We start from the raw sequence: 17505 nt of genomic DNA, 5'->3' as shown, positions 1-17505 counted from the left end.
CTGATCTGCAGCACCCACTCTCCAGTGACATAGAGCAGGTGTACACCTGTGCCCTGCTGAATCAGTATCCTGATCTGCAGCGCCTGCTCGCCAGTGGCATAGAGCAGGATCAGGGGTCACCTGTGCCCTGCTGCATCAGCCTCCTGATCTGCAGCACCCGCTCTCCAGTGGCATAGAACAGGTGTACACCTGTGCCTTGCTGCATCAGTCTCCGGATCTGCAGCACCTGCTCACCAGTGGCATAGAGCAGGTGTACACCTGTGCCCTGCTGCATCAGTCTCCTGATCTGCAGCACCTGCTCTCCAGTGACATAGAGCAGGTGTACACCTGTGCCCTGCTGCATCAGTATCCTGATCTGCAGCACTTGCTCGCCAGTGGCATAAAGCAGGTGTACACCTGTGCCCTGCTGCATCAGTCTCCTGACCTGCAGCACCTGCTCGCCAGTGGCATAGAGTAGCTGTTCACCTGTGCCCTGCTGCATCAGTATCCTGATCTGCAGCACCCACTCTCCAGTGACATAGAGCAGGTGTACACCTGTGCCCTGCTGAATCAGTATCCTGATCTGCAGCGCCTGCTCGCCAGTGGCATAGAGCAGGTGTACACCTGTGCCCTTCTGCATCAGTCTCCCGATCTGCAGCACCTGCTCGTCAGTGGCATAGAGCAGGTGTACACCTGTGCCCTGCTGCATCAGTATCCCGATCTGCAGCACCTCCTCGCCAGTGACATAGAGCAGGTGTACACCTGTGCCCTGCTGCATCAGTCTCCCGATCTGCAGCACCTGCTCTCCAGTGACATAGAGCAGGTGTACACCTGTGCACTGCTGCATCAGTCTCCTGATCTGCAGCACCTGCTCGCCAGTGGCATAGAGCAGTTGTACACCTGTGCCCTGCTGCATCAGTATCCTGATATGCAGCAACCGCTCACCAGTGGCATAGACCAGGTGTACACCTGTGCCCTGCTGCATCAGTATCCTGATATGCAGCAACTGCTCACCAGTGGCATAGAGCAGGTGTACACCTGTGCCCTGCTGCATCAGGCTCCTGATCTGCAGCGGCTGCTCGCCAGTAGCAGAGAGCAGGATCAGGGGTCACATGTGCCTTACTGCATCAGTCTCCTGATCTGCAGCACCTGCTCGCCAGTGGCATAGAGCAGGTGTACACCTGTGCCCTGCTGCATCAGTATCCCGAACTGCAGCATCTGCTCGCTAGTGGCATAGAGCAGGTGTACACCTGTGCCCTGCTGCATCAGTATCCCGATCTGCAGCACCTCCTCGCCAGTGGCATAGAGCAGGTGTACAACTGTGCCCTGCTGCATCAGTCTCCCGATCTGCAGCACCTGCTCTCCAGTGACATAGAGCAGCTGTACACGTGTGCCCTGCTGCATCAGTCTCCTGATCTGCAACACCTGCTTGTCAGTGGCATAGAGCAGGTGTACACCTGTGCCCTGCTGCATCAGTCTCCTGATCTGCAGCACCTGCTCTCCAGTGACATAGAGCAGGTGTACACCTGTGCCCTGCTGCATCAGTCTCCTGATCTACAGCACCTGCTTGCCAGTGGCATAGAGCTGTTGTACACCTGTGCCCTGCTGCATCAGTATCCTGATATGCAGCAACCGCTCTCCAGTGGCATAGAGCAGGTGTACACCTGTTCCCTGCTGCATCAGTATCCTGATATGCAGCAACCGCTCACCAGGGACATAGAGCAGGTGTACACCTGTGCCCTGCTGCATCAGTCTCCTGATCTGCAGCGCCTGCTCGCCAGTAGCAGAGAGCAGGATCAGGGGTTACCTGTGCCCTACTGCATCAGTCTCCTGTTCTGCAGCACCTGCTCGCCAGTGGCATAGAGCAGGTGTACACCTGTGCCCTGCTGCATCAGTATCCTGATATGCAGCAACTGCTCACCAGTGGCATAGAGCAGGTGTACACCTGTGCCCTGCTGCATCAGGCTCCTGATCTGCAGCGCCTGCTCGCCAGTAGCAGAGAGCAGGATCAGGGGTCACATGTGCCCTACTGCATCAGTCTCCTGATCTGCAGCACCTGCTCGCCAGTGGCAGAGAGCAGGATCAGGGGTCACCTGTGCCCTGCTGCATCAGTCTCCTGATCTGCAGCGCCTGCTCGCCAGTGACATAGAGCAGGTGTACACCTGTGCCTTGCTGCATCAGTCTCCTGATCTGCAGCACCTGCTCGCCAGTGGCATAGAGCAGGTGTACACCTGTGCCCTGCTGCATCAGTATCCCGAACTGCAGCATCTGCTCGCTAGTGGCATAGAGCAGGCTTACACCTGTGCCCTGCTGCATCAGTATCCGATCTGCAGCACCTCCTCGCCAGTGGCATAGAGCAGGTGTACAACTGTGCCCTGCTGCATCAGTCTCCCGATCTGCAGCACCTGCTCTCCAGTGACATAGAGCAGCTGTACACGTGTGCCCTGCTGCATCAGTCTCCTGATCTGCAACACCTGCTTGTCAGTGGCATAGAGCAGGTGTACACCTGTGCCCTGCTGCATCAGTCTCCTGATCTGCAGCACCTGCTCTCCAGTGACATAGAGCAGGTGTACACCTGTGCCCTGCTGCATCAGTCTCCTGATCTACAGCACCTGCTTGCCAGTGGCATAGAGCTGTTGTACACCTGTGCCCTGCTGCATCAGTATCCTGATATGCAGCAACCGCTCTCCAGTGGCATAGAGCAGGTGTACACCTGTGCCCTGCTGCATCAGTATCCTGATATGCAGCAACCGCTCACCAGTGACATAGAGCAGGTGTACACCTGTGCCCTGCTGCATCAGTCTCCTGATCTGCAGCGCCTGCTCGCCAGTAGCAGAGAGCAGGATCAGGGGTTACCTGTGCCCTACTGCATCAGTCTCCTGTTCTGCAGCACCTGCTCGCCAGTGGCATAGAGCAGGTGTACACATGTGCCCTGCTGCATCAGTATCCTGATCTGTAGCGCCTGCTCGCCAGTGGCATAGAGCAGGTGTACACCTGTGCCCTGCTGCATCAGTCTCCTGATCTGCAGCACCTGCTCGCCAGTGGCATAGAGCAGGATCAGGGGTCACCTGTGCACTGCTGCATCAATATCCTGATATGCAGCAACTGCTCACCAGTGGCATAGAGCAGGTGTACACCTGTGCCTTGCTGCATCAGTCTCCTGATCTGCAGCACCTGCTCGCCAGTGGCATAAAGCAGGTGTACACCTGTGCACTGCTGCATCAGTCTCCTGATCTGCAGCACATGCTCACCAGTGGTATAGAGCAGGTGTACACCTGTGTCCTGCTGCATCAGTATCCTGATCTGTAGCACCTGCTCGCCAGTGGCATAGAGCAGGTGTACACCTGTGCCCTGCTGCATCAGTATCCTGATCTGCAGCACCTCCTCGCCAGTGGCATAGAGCAGGTGTACACCTGTGCCCTGCTGCATCAGTATCCTGATCTGCAGCACCTGCTCTCCAGTGGCATAGAGCAGGTGTACACCTGTGCCCTGCTGCATCAGCATCCTGATCTGCAGCACCTCCTCGCCAGTGGCATAGAGCAGGTGTACACCTGTGCCCTGCTGCATCAGTCTCCTAATCTGCAGCACCTGCTCTCCAGTGACATAGACCTGTGCCCTGCTGCATCAGTCTGCTGACCTGCAGCACCTGCTCGCCAGTGGCATAGAGCAGGTGTACATCTGTGCCCTGCTGCATCAGTCTCCTGATCTGCAGCACCTGCTCTCCAGTGACATAGAGCAGGTGTACACCTGCGCCCTGCTGCATCAGTCTCCTGATCTGCAGCACCTGCTCGCCAGTGGCATAGAGCAGTTGTACACCTGTGCCCTGCTGCATCAGTATCCTGATCTGCAGCAACCGCTCTCCAGTGGCATATAGCAGGTGTAAACCCGTGCCCTGCTGCATCAGTATCCTGATATGCAGCAACTGCTCACCAGTGGCATAGAGCAGGTGTACACATGTGCCCTGCTGCATCAGTCTCCTGATCTGCAGCGCCTGCTTGCCAGTAGCAGAGAGCAGGATCAGGGGTCACCTGTGCCCTACTGCATTAGTCTCCGATCTGCAGCACCTGCTCGCCAGTGGCATAGAGCAGGTGTACACCTGTGCCCTGCTGCATCAGTCTCCTGATCTGCAGCGCCTGCTCGCCAGTAGCAGAGAGCAGGATCAGGGGTCACCTGTGCCCTGCTGCATCAGTCTCCTGATCTGCAGCACCTGCTCTCCAGTGACATAGAGCAGGTGTACACCTGTGGACTGCTGCATCAGTCTCCTGATCTGCAGCACCTGCTCGCCAGTGGCATAGAGCAGTTGTACCCCTGTGCCCTGCTGCATCAGTATCCTGATCTGCAGCATCCGCTCTCCAGTGGCATAGAGCAGGTGTACATCTGTGCCCTGCTGCATCAGTATCCTGATCTGCAGCGCCTGCTCGCCAGTGGCATAGAGCAGGATCAGGGGTCACCTGTGCCCTGCTGCATCAGCCTCCTGATCTGCAGCACCCGCTCTCCAGTGGCATAGAACAGGTGTACACCTGTGCCTTGCTGCATCAGTCTCCGGATCTGCAGCACCTGCTCACCAGTGGCATAGAGCAGGTGTACACCTGTGCCCTGCTGCATCAGTCTCCTGATCTGCAGCACCTGCTCTCCAGTGACATAGAGCAGGTGTACACCTGTGCCCTGCTGCATCAGTATCCTGATCTGCAGCACTTGCTCGCCAGTGGCATAAAGCAGGTGTACACCTGTGCCCTGCTGCATCAGTCTCCTGATCTGCAGCACCTGCTCGCCAATGGCAGAGAGCAGGATCAGCGGTCACCTGTGCCCTGCTGCATCAGTCTCCTGATCTGCAGCGCCTGCTCGCCAGTGACATAGAGTAGCTGTTCACCTGTGCCCTGCTGCATCAGTATCCTGATCTGCAGCACCCACTCTCCAATGACATAGAGCAGGTGTACACCTGTGCCCTGCTGAATCAGTATCCTGATCTGCAGCGCCTGCTCGCCAGTGGCATAGAGCAGGATCAGGGGTCACCTGTGCCCTGCTGCATCAGCCTCCTGATCTGCAGCACCCGCTCTCCAGTGGCATAGAACAGGTGTACACCTGTGCCTTGCTGCATCAGTCCCGGATCTGCAGCACCTGCTCACCAGTGGCATAGAGCAGGTGTACACCTGTGCCCTGCTGCATCAGTCTCCTGATCTGCAGCACCTGCTCTCCAGTGACATAGAGCAGGTGTACACCTGTGCCCTGCTGCATCAGTATCCTGATCTGCAGCACTTGCTCGCCAGTGGCATAAAGCAGGTGTACACCTGTGCCCTGCTGCATCAGTCTCCTGATCTGCAGCGCCTGCTCGCCAGTAGCAGAGAGCAGGATCAGGGGTCACCTGTGCCCTACTGCATCAGTCTGCGATCTGCAGCACCTGCTCGCCAGTGGCATAGAGCAGGTGTGCACCTGTGCCCTGCTGCATCAGTCTCCTGATCTGCAGCACCTGCTCGCCAGTAGCAGAGAGCAGGATCAGGGGTCACCTGTGCCCTGCTGCATTAGTCTCCTGATCTGCAGCACCTGCTCTCCAGTGACATAGAGCAGGTGTACACCTGTGCCCTGCTGCATTAGTATCCTGATCTGCAGCACTTGCTCACCAGTGGCATAAAGCAGGTGTACACCTGTGCCCTGCTGCATCAGTCTCCTGATCTGCAGCACCTGATCACCAGTGGCAGAGAGCAGGATCAGGGGTCACCTGTGCCCTGTTGCATCAGTCTCCTGACCTGCAGCACCTGCTCGCCAGTGGCATAGAGTAGCTGTTCACCTGTGCCCTGCTGCATCAGTATCCTGATCTGCAGCACCCACTCTCCAGTGACATAGAGCAGGTGTACACCTGTGCCCTGCTGAATCAGTATCCTGATCTGCAGCGCCTGCTCGCCAGTGGCATAGAGCAGGATCAGGGGTCATCTGTGCCCTGCTGCATCAGCCGCCTGATCTGCAGCACCCGCTCTCCAGTGGCATAGAACAGGTGTACACCTGTGCCTTGCTGCATCAGTCTCCGGATCTGCAGCACCTGCTCACCAGTGGCATAGAGCAGGTGTACAACTGTGCCCTGCTGCATCAGTCTCCTGATCTGCAGCACCTGCTCGCCAGTGGCATAAAGCAGGTGTACACCTGTGCCCTGCTGCATCAGTCTCCTGATCTGCAGCACCTGCTCGCCAATGGCAGAGAGCAGGATCAGCGGTCACCTGTGCCCTGCTGCATCAGTCTCCTGATCTGCAGCGCCTGCTCGCCAGTGACATAGAGCAGGTGTACACCTGTGCCTTGCTGCATCAGTCTCCTGATCTGCAGCACCTGCTCGCCAGTGGCATAGAGCAGGTGTACACCTGTGCCCTTCTGCATCAGTCTCCCGATCTGCAGCACCTGCTCGCCAGTGGCATAGAGCAGGTGTACACCCGTGCCCTGCTGCATCAGTATCCTGATATGCAGCAACTGCTCACCAGTGGCATAGAGCAGGTGTACACCTATTCCCTGCTGCATCAGTCCCCTGATCTGCAGCGCCTGCTCGCCAGTAGCAGAGAGCAGGATCAGGGGTCACCTGTGCCCTACTGCATCAGTCTCCGATCTGCAGCACCTGCTCGCCAGTGGCATAGAGCAGGTGTGCAACTGTGCCCTGCTGCATCAGTCTCCTGATCTGCAGCGCCTGCTCGCCAGTAGCAGAGAGCAGGATCAGGGGTCACCTGTGCCCTGCTGCATTAATCTCCTGATCTGCAGCACCTGCTCACCAGTGGCATAGAGCAGGTGTACACCTGTGCCCTGCTGCATCAGTCTCCTGATCTGTAGCACCTGCTCTCCAGTGACATAGAGCAGGTGTACACTTGTGCCCTGCTGCATTAGTATCCTGATCTGCAGCACTTGCTCGCCAGTGGCATAAAGCAGGTGTACACCTGTGCCCTGCTGCATCAGTCTCCTGATCTGCAGCACCTGATCACCAGTGGCAGAGAGCAGGATCAGGGGTCACCTGTGCCCTGTTGCATCAGTCTCCTGACCTGCAGCACCTGCTCGCCAGTGGCATAGAGTAGCTGTTCACCTGTGCCCTGCTGCATCAGTATCCTGATCTGCAGCACCCACTCTCCAGTGACATAGAGCAGGTGTACACCTGTGCCCTGCTGAATCAGTATCCTGATCTGCAGCGCCTGCTCGCCAGTGGCATAGAGCAGGATCAGGGGTCACCTGTGCCCTGCTGCATCAGCCTCCTGATCTGCAGCACCCGCTCTCCAGTGGCATAGAACAGGTGTACACCTGTGCCATGCTGCATCAGTCTCCGGATCTGCAGCACCTGCTCACCAGTGGCATAGAGCAGGTGTACACCTGTGCCTTGCTGCATCAGTCTCCTGATCTGCAGCACCTGCTCTCCAGTGACATAGAGCAGGTGTACACCTGTGCCCTGCTGCATCAGTATCCTGATCTGCAGCACTTGCTCGCCAGTGGCATAAAGCAGGTGTACACCTGTGCCCTGCTGCATCAGTCTCCTGATCTGCAGCACCTGCTCGCCAATGGCAGAGAGCAGGATCAGCGGTCAGTGACATAGAGCAGGTGTACACCTGTGCCTTGCTGCATCAGTCTCCTGATCTGCAGCACCTGCTCGCCAGTGGCATAGAGCAGGTGTACACCTGTGCCCTTCTGCATCAGTCTCCCGATCTGCAGCACCTGCTCGCCAGTGGCATAGAGCAGGTGTACACCTGTGCCCTGCTGCATCAGTATCCCGATCTGCAGCACCTCCTCGCCAGTGACATAGAGCAGGTGTACACCTGTGCCCAGCTGCATCAGTCTCCCGATCTGCAGCACCTGCTCTCCAGTGACATAGAGCAGGTGTACACCTGTGCCCTGCTGCATCAGTCTCCTGATCTGCAGCACCTGCTCGCCAGTGGCATAGAGCAGTTGTACACCTGTGCCGTGCTGCATCAGTATCCTGATCTGCAGCAACCAATCTCCAGTGTCATAGAGCAGGTGTACACCTGTGCCCTGCTGCATCAGTATCCTGATATGCAGCAACCGCTCACCAGTGGCATAGACCAGGTGTACACCTGTGCCCTGCTGCATCAGTATCCTGATATGCAGCAACTGCTCACGAGTGACATAGAGCAGGTGTACACCTGTGCCCTGCTGCATCAGGCTCCTGATCTGCAGCGCCTGCTCGCCAGTAGCAGAGAGCAGGATCAGGGCTCACATGTGCCCTACTGCATCAGTCTCCTGATCTGCAGCACCTGCTCGCCAGTGGCAGAGAGCAGGATCAGGGGTCACCTGTGCCCTTCTGCATCAGTCTCCTGATCTGCAGCGCATGCTCGCCAGTGACATAGAGCAGGTGTACACCTGTGCCTTGCTGCATCAGTCTCCTGATCTGCAGCACCTGCTCGCCAGTGGCATAGAGCAGGTGTACACCTGTGCCCTGCTGCATCAGTATCCCGAACTGCAGCACCTGCTCGCCAGTGGCATAGAGCAGGTGTACACCTGTGCCCTGCTGCATCAGTATCCCGATCTGCAGCACCTCCTCGCCAGTGGCATAGAGCAGGTGTACAACTGTGCCCTGCTGCATCAGTCTCCCAATCTGCAGCATCTGATCTCCAGTGACATAGAACAGCTGTACACGTGTGCCCTGCTGCATCAGTCTCCTGATCTGCAACACCTGCTGGTCAGTGGCATAGAGCAGGTGTACACCTGTGCCCTGCTGCATCAGTCTCCTGATCTGCAGCACCTGCTCTCCAGTGACATAGAGCAGGTGTACACCTGTGCCCTGCTGCATCAGTCTCCTGATCTACAGCACCTGCTTGCCAGTGGCATAGAGCTGTTGTACACCTGTGCCCTGCTGCATCAGTATCCTGATATGCAGCAACTGCTCTCCAGTGGCATAGAGCAGGTGTACACCTGTGCCCTGCTGCATCAGTATCCTGATATGCAGCAACCGCTCACCAGTGACATAGAGCAGGTGTACACCTGTGCCCTGCTGCATCAGTCTCCTGATCTGCAGCGCCTGCTCACCAGTAGCAGAGAGCAGGATCAGGGGTTACCTGTGCCCTAATGCATCAGTCTCCTGTTCTGCAGCACCTGCTCGCCAATGGCATAGAGCAGGTGTACACCTGTGCCCTGCTGCATCAGTATCCTGATCTGTAGCGCCTGCTCGCCAGTGGCATAGAGCAGGTGTACACCTGTGCCCTGCTGCATCAGTCTCCTGATCTGCAGCACCTGCTCGCCAGTGGCATAGAGCAGGATCAGGGGTCACCTGTGCACTGCTGCATCAGTATCCTGATATGCAGCAACTGCTCACTAGTGGCATAGAGCAGGTGTACACCTGTGTCTTGCTGCATCAGTCTCCTGATCTGCAGCACCTGCTCACCAGTGACATAGAGCAGGTGTACACCTGTGCCCTGCTGCATCAGGCTCCTGATCTGCAGCGCCTGCTCGCCAGTAGCAGAGAGCAGGATCAGGGGTCACATGTGCCCTACTGCATCAGTCTCCTGATCTGCAGCACCTGCTCGCCAGTGGCAGAGAGCAGGATCAGGGGTCACCTGTGCCCTGCTGCATCAGTCTCCTGATCTGCAGCGCATGCTCGCCAGTGACATAGAGCAGGTGTACACCTGTGCCTTGCTGCATCAGTCTCCTGATCTGCAGCACCTGCTCGCCAGTGGCATAGAGCAGGTGTACACCTGTGCCCTGCTGCATCAGTATCCTGATCCTTCAACACCTTCAAGAATAAAACCAAATCCTGGCTCTTTGACCAGCAATAGTTGTGTCAGACATTTGTCCTACTTACCCAGCCCGCCTGTTCCCTTACATGATTTCCGGGCTGCTACCCTCCCAACTACCTCAGGGATACTTCCTCTGCTAAGCCTAGGGATACTGTACCCTGTGTAATATTTGTAATTATTAAGTTTGTTTTTTGCTGTTTTGACACACTTTTATTGTAATGTATATCCCTGTATGTTCTTTTCTTGCAACCTTGTACAAATTGCGCCCTGATGCCCCTGGGCCTGTGGGTTTGCGCGTTATAAATAAACAAATACAAATACAAATACACCTGCTCGCCAGTGGCATAAAGCAGGTGTACACCTGTGCACTGCTGCATCAGTCTCCTGATCTGCAGCACATGCTCCCCAGTGGCATAGAGCAGGTGTACACCTGTGTCCTGCTGCATCAGTATCCTGATCTGTAGCACCTGCTCGCCAGTAGCATAGAGCAGGTGTACACCTGTGCCCTGCTGCATCAGTATCCTGATCTGCAGCACCTCCTCGCCAGTGGCATAGAGCAGGTGTACACCTGTGCCCTGCTGCATCAGTATCCTGATCTGCAGCACCTGCTCTCCAGTGGCATAGAGCAGGTGTACACCTGTGCCCTGCTGCATCAGCATCCTGATCTGCAGCAGCTCCTCGCCAGTGGCATAGAGCAGGTGTACACCTGTGCCCTGCTGCATCAGTCTCCTAATCTGCAGCACCTGCTCTCCAGTGACATAGACCTGTACCCTGCTGCATCAGTCTGCTGAACTGCAGCACCTGCTCGCCAGTGGCATAGAGCAGGTGTACACCTGTGCCCTGCTGCATCAGTATCCTGATCTGCAGCACCTGCTCTCCAGTGGCATAGAGCAGGTGTACACCTGTGCCCTGCTGCATCAGCATCCTGATCTGCAGCACCTCCTCGCCAGTGGCATAGAGCAGGTGTACACCTGTGCCCTGCTGCATCAGTCTCCTAATCTGCAGCACCTGCTCTCCAGTGACATAGACCTGTGCCCTGCTGCATCAGTCTGCTGACCTGCAGCACCTGCTCGCCAGTGGCATAGAGCAGGTGTACATCTGTGCCCTGCTGCATCAGTCTCCTGATCTGCAGCACCTGCTCTCCAGTGACATAGAGCAGGTCTACACCTGCGCCCTGCTGCATCAGTCTCCTGATCTGCAGCACCTGCTCGCCAGTGGCATAGAGCAGTTGTACACCTGTGCCCTGCTGCATCAGTATCATGATCTGCAGCAACCGCTCTCCAGTGGCATATAGCAGGTGTAAACCCGTGCCCTGCTGCATCAGTATCCTGATATGCAGCAACTGCTCACCAGTGGCATAGAGCAGGTGTACACCTGTGCCCTGCTGCATCAGTCTCCTGATCTGCAGCGCCTGCTCGCCAGTAGCAGAGAGCAGGATCAGGGGTCACCTGTGCCCTACTGCATCAGTCTCGGATCTGCAGCACCTGCTCGCCAGTGGCATAGAGCAGGTGTACACCTGTGCCCTGCTGCATCAGTCTCCTGATCTGCTTCGCCTGCTCGCCAGTAGCAGAGAGCAGGATCAGGGGTCACCAGTGCCCTGCTGCATCAGTCTCCTGATCTGCAGCACCTGCTCTCCAGTGACATAGAGCAGGTGTACACCTGTGCACTGCTGCATCAGTCTCCTGATCTGCAGCACCTGCTCGCCAGTGGCATAGAGCAGTTGTACCCCTGTGCCCTGCTGCATCAGTATCCTGATCTGCAGCATCCGCTCTCCAGTGGCGTAGAGCAGGTGTACACCTGTGCCCTGCTGCATCAGTATCCTGATCTGCAGCGCCTGCACGCCAGTGGCATAGAGCAGGATCAGGGGTCACCTGTGCCCTGCTGCATCAGCCTCCTGATCTGCAGCACCCGCTCTCCAGTGGCATAGAACAGGTGTACACCTGTGCCTTGCTGCATCAGTCTCCGGATCTGCAGCACCTGCTCACCAGTGGCATAGAGCAGGTGTACACCTGTGCCCTGCTGCATCAGTCTCCTGATCTGCAGCACCTGCTCTCCAGTGACATAGAGCAGGTGTACACCTGTGCCCTGCTTCATCAGTATCCTGATCTGCAGCACTTGCTCGCCAGTGGCATAAAGCAGGTGTACACCTGTGCCCTGCTGCATCAGTCTCCTGATCTGCAGCACCTGCTCGCCAATGGCAGAGAGCAGGATCAGCGGTCACCTGTGCCCTGCTGCATCAGTCTCCTGATCTGCAGCGCCTGCTCGCCAGTGACATAGAGTAGCTGTTCACCTGTGCCCTGCTGCATCAGTATCCTGATCTGCAGCACCCACTCTCCAGTGACATAGAGCAGGTGTACACCTGTGCCCTGCTGAATCAGTATCCTGATCTGCAGCGCCTGCTCGCCAGTGGCATAGAGCAGGATCAGGGGTCACCTGTGCCCTGCTGCATCAGCCTCCTGATCTGCAGCACCCGCTCTCCAGTGGCATAGAACAGGTGTACACCTGTGCCTTGCTGCATCAGTCTCCGGATCTGCAGTACCTGCTCACCAGAGGCATAGAGCAGGTGTACACCTGTGCCCTGCTGCATCAGTCTCCTGATCTGCAGCACCTGCTCTCCAGTGACATAGAGCAGGTGTACACCTGTGCCCTGCTGCATCGGTATCCTGATCTGCAGCACTTGCTCGCCAGTGGCATAAAGCAGGTGTACACCTGTGCCCTGCTGCATCAGTCTCCTGATCTGCAGCGCCTGCTCGCCAGTAGCAGAGAGCAGGATCAGGGGTCACCTGTGCCCTACTGCATCAGTCTCCGATCTGCAGCACCTGCTCGCCAGTGGCATAGAGCAGGTGTGCACCTGTGCCCTGCTGCATCAGTCTCCTGATCTGCAGCACCTGCTCGCCAGTAGCAGAGAGCAGGATCAGGGGTCACCTGTGCCCTGCTGCATTAGTCTCCTGATCTGCAGCACCTGCTCACCAGTGGCATAGAGCAGGTGTACACCTGTGCCCTGCTGCATCAGTCTCCTGATCTGTAGCACCTGCTCTCCAGTGACATAGAGCAGGTGTACACCTGTGCCCTGCTGCATTAGTATCCTGATCTGCAGCACTTGCTCACCAGTGGCATAAAGCAGGTGTACACCTGTGCCCTGCTGCACCAGTCTCCTGATCTGCAGCACCTGATCACCAGTGGCAGAGAGCAGGATCAGGGGTCACCTGTGCCCTGTTGCATCAGTCTCCTGACCTGCAGCACCTGCTCGCCAGTGGCATAGAGTAGCTGTTCACCTGTGCCCTGCTGCATCAGTATCCTGATCTGCAGCACCCACTCTCCAGTGACATAGAGCAGGTGTACACCTGTGCCCTGCTGAATCAGTATCCTGATCTGCAGCGCCTGCTCGCCAGTGGCATAGAGCAGGATCAGGGGTCACCTGTGCCCTGCTGCATCAGCCGCCTGATCTGCAGCACCCGCTCTCCAGTGGCATAGAACAGGTGTACACCTGTGCCTTGCTGCATCAGTCTCTGGATCTGCAGCACCTGCTCACCAGTGGCATAGAGCAGGTGTACACCTGTGCCCTGCTGCATCAGTCTCCTGATCTGCAGCACCTGCTCTCCAGTGACATACAGCAGGTGTACACCTGTGCCCTGCTGCATCAGTATCCTGATCTGCAGCACTTGCTCGCCAGTGGCATAAAGCAGGTGTACACCTGTGCCCTGCTGCATCAGTCTCCTGATCTGCAGCACCTGCTCGCCAATGGCAGAGAGCAGGATCAGCGGTCACCTGTGCCCTGCTGCATCAGTCTCCTGATCTGCAGCGCCTGCTCGCCAGTGACATAGAGCAGGTGTACACCTGTGCCTTGCTGCATCAGTCTCCTGATCTGCAGCACCTGCTCGCCAGTGGCATAGAGCAGGTGTACACCTGTGCCCTTCTGCATCAGTCTCCCGATCTGCAGCACCTGCTCGCCAGTGGCATAGAGCAGGTGTACACCCGTGCCCTGCTGCATCAGTATCCTGATATGCAGCAACTGCTTACCAGTGGCATAGAGCAGGTGTACACCTATGGCCTGCTGCATCAGTCTCCTGATCTGCAGCGCCTGCTCGCCAGTAGCAGAGAGCAGGATCAGGGGTCACCTGTGCCCTACTGCATCAGTCTCCGATCTGCAGCACCTGCTCGCCAGTGGCATAGAGCAGGTGTGCAACTGTGCCCTGCTGCATCAGTCTCCTGATCTGCAGCGCCTCCTGGCCAGTAGCAGAGAGCAGGATCAGGGGTCACCTGTGCCCTGCTGCATTAGTCTCCTGATCTGCAGCACCTGCTCACCAGTGGCATAGAGCAGGTGTACACCTGTGCCCTGCTGCATCAGTCTCCTGATCTGTAGCACCTGCTCTCCAGTGACATAGAGCAGGTGTACACCTGTGCCCTGCTGCATTAGTATCCTGATCTGCAGCACTTGCTCGCCAGTGGCATAAAGCAGGTGTACACCTGTGCCCTGCTGCATCAGTCTCCTGATCTGCAGCACCTGATCACCAGTGGCAGAGAGCAGGATCAGGGGTCACCTGTGCCCTGTTGCATCAGTCTCCTGACCTGCAGCACCTGCTCACCAGTGGCATAGAGTAGCTGTTCACCTGTGCCCTGCTGCATCAGTATCCTGATCTGCAGCACCCACTCTCCGGTGACATAGAGCAGGTGTACACCTGTGCCCTGCTGAATCAGTATCCTGATCTGCAGCGCCTGCTCGCCAGTGGCATAGAGCAGGATCAGGGGTCACCTGTGCCCTGCTGCATCAGCCTCCTGATCTGCAGCACCCGCTCTCCAGTGGCATAGAACAGGTGTACACCTGTGCCATGCTGCATCAGTCTCCGGATCTGCAGCACCTGCTCACCAGTGGCATAGAGCAGGTGTACACCTGTGCCCTGCTGCATCAGTCTCCTGATCTGCAGCACCTGCTCTCCAGTGACATAGAGCAGGTGTACACCTGTGCCCTGCTGCATCAGTATCCTGATCTGCAGCACTTGCTCACCAGTGGCATAAAGCAGGTGTACACCTGTGCCCTGCTGCATCAGTCTCCTGATCTGCAGCACCTGCTCGCCAATGGCAGAGAGCAGGATCAGCGGTCAGTGACATAGAGCAGGTGTGCACCTGTGCCTTGCTGCATCAGTCTCCTGATCTGCAGCACCTGCTCGCCAGTGGCATAGAGCAGGTGTACACCTGTGCCCTTCTGCATCAGTCTCCCGATCTGCAGCACCTGCTCGCCAGTGGCATAGAGCAGGTGTACACCTGTGCCCTGCTGCATCAGTATCCCTATCTGCAGCACCTCCTCGCCAGTGACATAGAGCAGGTGTACACCTGTGCCCTGCTGCATCAGTCTCCCGATCTGCAGCACCTGCTCTCCAGTGACATAGAGCAGGTGTACACCTGTGCCCTGCTGCATCAGTCTCCTGATCTGCAGCACCTGCTCGCCAGTGGCATAGAGCAGTTGTACACCTGTGCCCTGCTGCATCAGTATCCTGATCTGCAGCAACCACTCTCCAGTGTCATAGAGCAGGTGTACACCTGTGCCCTGCTGCATCAGTATCCTGATATGCAGCAACCGCTCACCAGTGGCATAGACCAGGTGTACACCTGTGCCCTGCTGCATCAGTATCCTGATATGCAGCAACTGCTCACCAGTGACATAGAGCAGGTGTACACCTGTGCCCTGCTGCATCAGGCTCCTGATCTGCAGCGCCTGCTCGCCAGTAGCAGAGAGCAGGATCAGGGGTCACATGTGCCCTACTGCATCAGTCTCCTGATCTGCAGCACCTGCTCGCCAGTGGCAGAGAGCAGGATCAGGGGTCACCTGTGCCCTGCTGCATCAGTCTCCTGATCTGCAGCGCATGCTCGCCAGTGACATAGAGCAGGTGTACACCTGTGCCTTGCTGCATCAGTCTCCTGATCTGCAGCACCTCCTCGCCAGTGGCATAGAGCAGGTGTACAACTGTGCCCTGCTGCATCAGTCTCCCGAACTGCAGCACCTGCTCGCTAGTGACATAGAGCAGCTGTACAAGTGTGCCCTGCTGCATCAGTCTCCTGATCTGCAACACCTGCTGGTCAGTGGCATAGAGCAGGTGTACACCTGTGCCCTGCTGCATCAGTCTCCTGATCTGCAGCACCTGCTCTCCAGTGACATAGAGCAGGTGTACACCTGTGCCCTGCTGCATCAGTCTCCTGATCTACAGCACCTGCTTGCCAGTGGCATAGAGCTGTTGTACACCTGTGCCCTGCTGCATCAGTATCCTGATATGCAGCAGCCGCTCTCCAGTGGCATAGAGCAGGTGTACACCTGTGCCCTGCTGCATCAGTCTCCTGATCTGTAGCACCTGCTCTCCAGTGACATAGAGCAGGTGTACACCTGTGCCCTGCTGCATTAGTATCCTGATCTGCAGCACTTGCTCGCCAGTGGCATAAAGCAGGTGTACACCTGTGCCCTGCTGCATCAGTCTCCTGATCTGCAGCACCTGATCACCAGTGGCAGAGAGCAGGATCAGGGGTCACCTGTGCCCTGTTGCATCAGTCTCCTGACCTGCAGCACCTGCTCGCCAGTGACATAGAGTAGCTGTTCACCTGTGCCCTGCTGCATCAGTATCCTGATCTGCAGCACCCACTCTCCAGTGACATAGAGCAGGTGTACACCTGTGCCCTGCTGAATCAGTATCCTGATCTGCAGCGCCTGCTCGCCAGTGGCATAGAGCAGGATCAGGGGTCACCTGTGCCCTGCTGCATCAGCCTCCTGATCTGCAGCACCCGCTCTCCAGTGGCATAGAACAGGTGTACACCTGTGCCATGCTGCATCAGTCTCCGGATCTGCAGCACCTGCTCACCAGTGGCATAGAGCAGGTGTACACCTGTGCCCTGCTGCATCAGTCTCCTGATCTGCAGCACCTGCTCTCCAGTGACATAGAGCAGGTGTACACCTGTGCCCTGCTGCATCAGTATCCTGATCTGCAGCACTTGCTCACCAGTGGCATAAAGCAGGTGTACACCTGTGCCCTGCTGCATCAGTCTCCCGATCTGCAACACCTGCTCGCCAATGGCAGAGAGCAGGATCAGCGGTCAGTGACATAGAGCAGGTGTGCACCTGTGCCTTGCTGCATCAGTCTCCTGATCTGCAGCACCTGCTCGCCAGTGGCATAGAGCAGGTGTACACCTGTGCCCTTCTGCATCAGTCTCCCGATCTGCAGCACCTGCTCGCCAGTGGCATAGAGCAGGTGTACACCTGTGCCCTGCTGCATCAGTATCCCGATCTGCAGCACCTCCTCGCCAGTGACATAGAGCAGGTGTACACCTGTGCCCTGCTGCATCAGTCTCCCGATCTGCAGCACCTGCTCTCCAGTGACATAGAGCAGGTGTACACCTCTGCCCTGCTGCATCAGTCTCCTGATCTGCAGCACCTGCTCGCCAGTGGCATAGAGCAGTTGTACACCTGTGCCCTGCTGCATCAGTATCCTGATCTGCAGCAACCACTCTCCAGTGTCATAGAGCAGGTGTACACCTGTGCCCAGCTGCATCAGTATCCTGATATGCAGCAACCGCTCACCAGTGGCATAGACCAGGTGTACACCTGTGCCCTGCTGCATCAGTATCCTGATATGCAGCAACTGCTCACCAGTGACATAGAGCAGGTGTACACCTGTGCCCTGCTGCATCAGGCTCCTGATCTGCAGCGCCTGCTCGCCAGTAGCAGAGAGCAGGATCAGGGGTCACATGTGCCCTACTGCATCAGTCTCCTGATCTGCAGCTCCTGCTCGCCAGTGGCAGAGAGCAGGATCAGGGGTCACCTGTGCCCTGCTGCATC

This window comes from Ambystoma mexicanum, chromosome 12 (genome assembly GCF_040938575.1).
Source record: "Ambystoma mexicanum isolate Mex_15411 chromosome 12, UKY_AmexF1_1, whole genome shotgun sequence".
NCBI classification, from domain to species: Eukaryota; Metazoa; Chordata; class Amphibia; order Caudata; family Ambystomatidae; genus Ambystoma; species Ambystoma mexicanum.
This window is presented reverse-complemented; position numbering follows the sequence as displayed.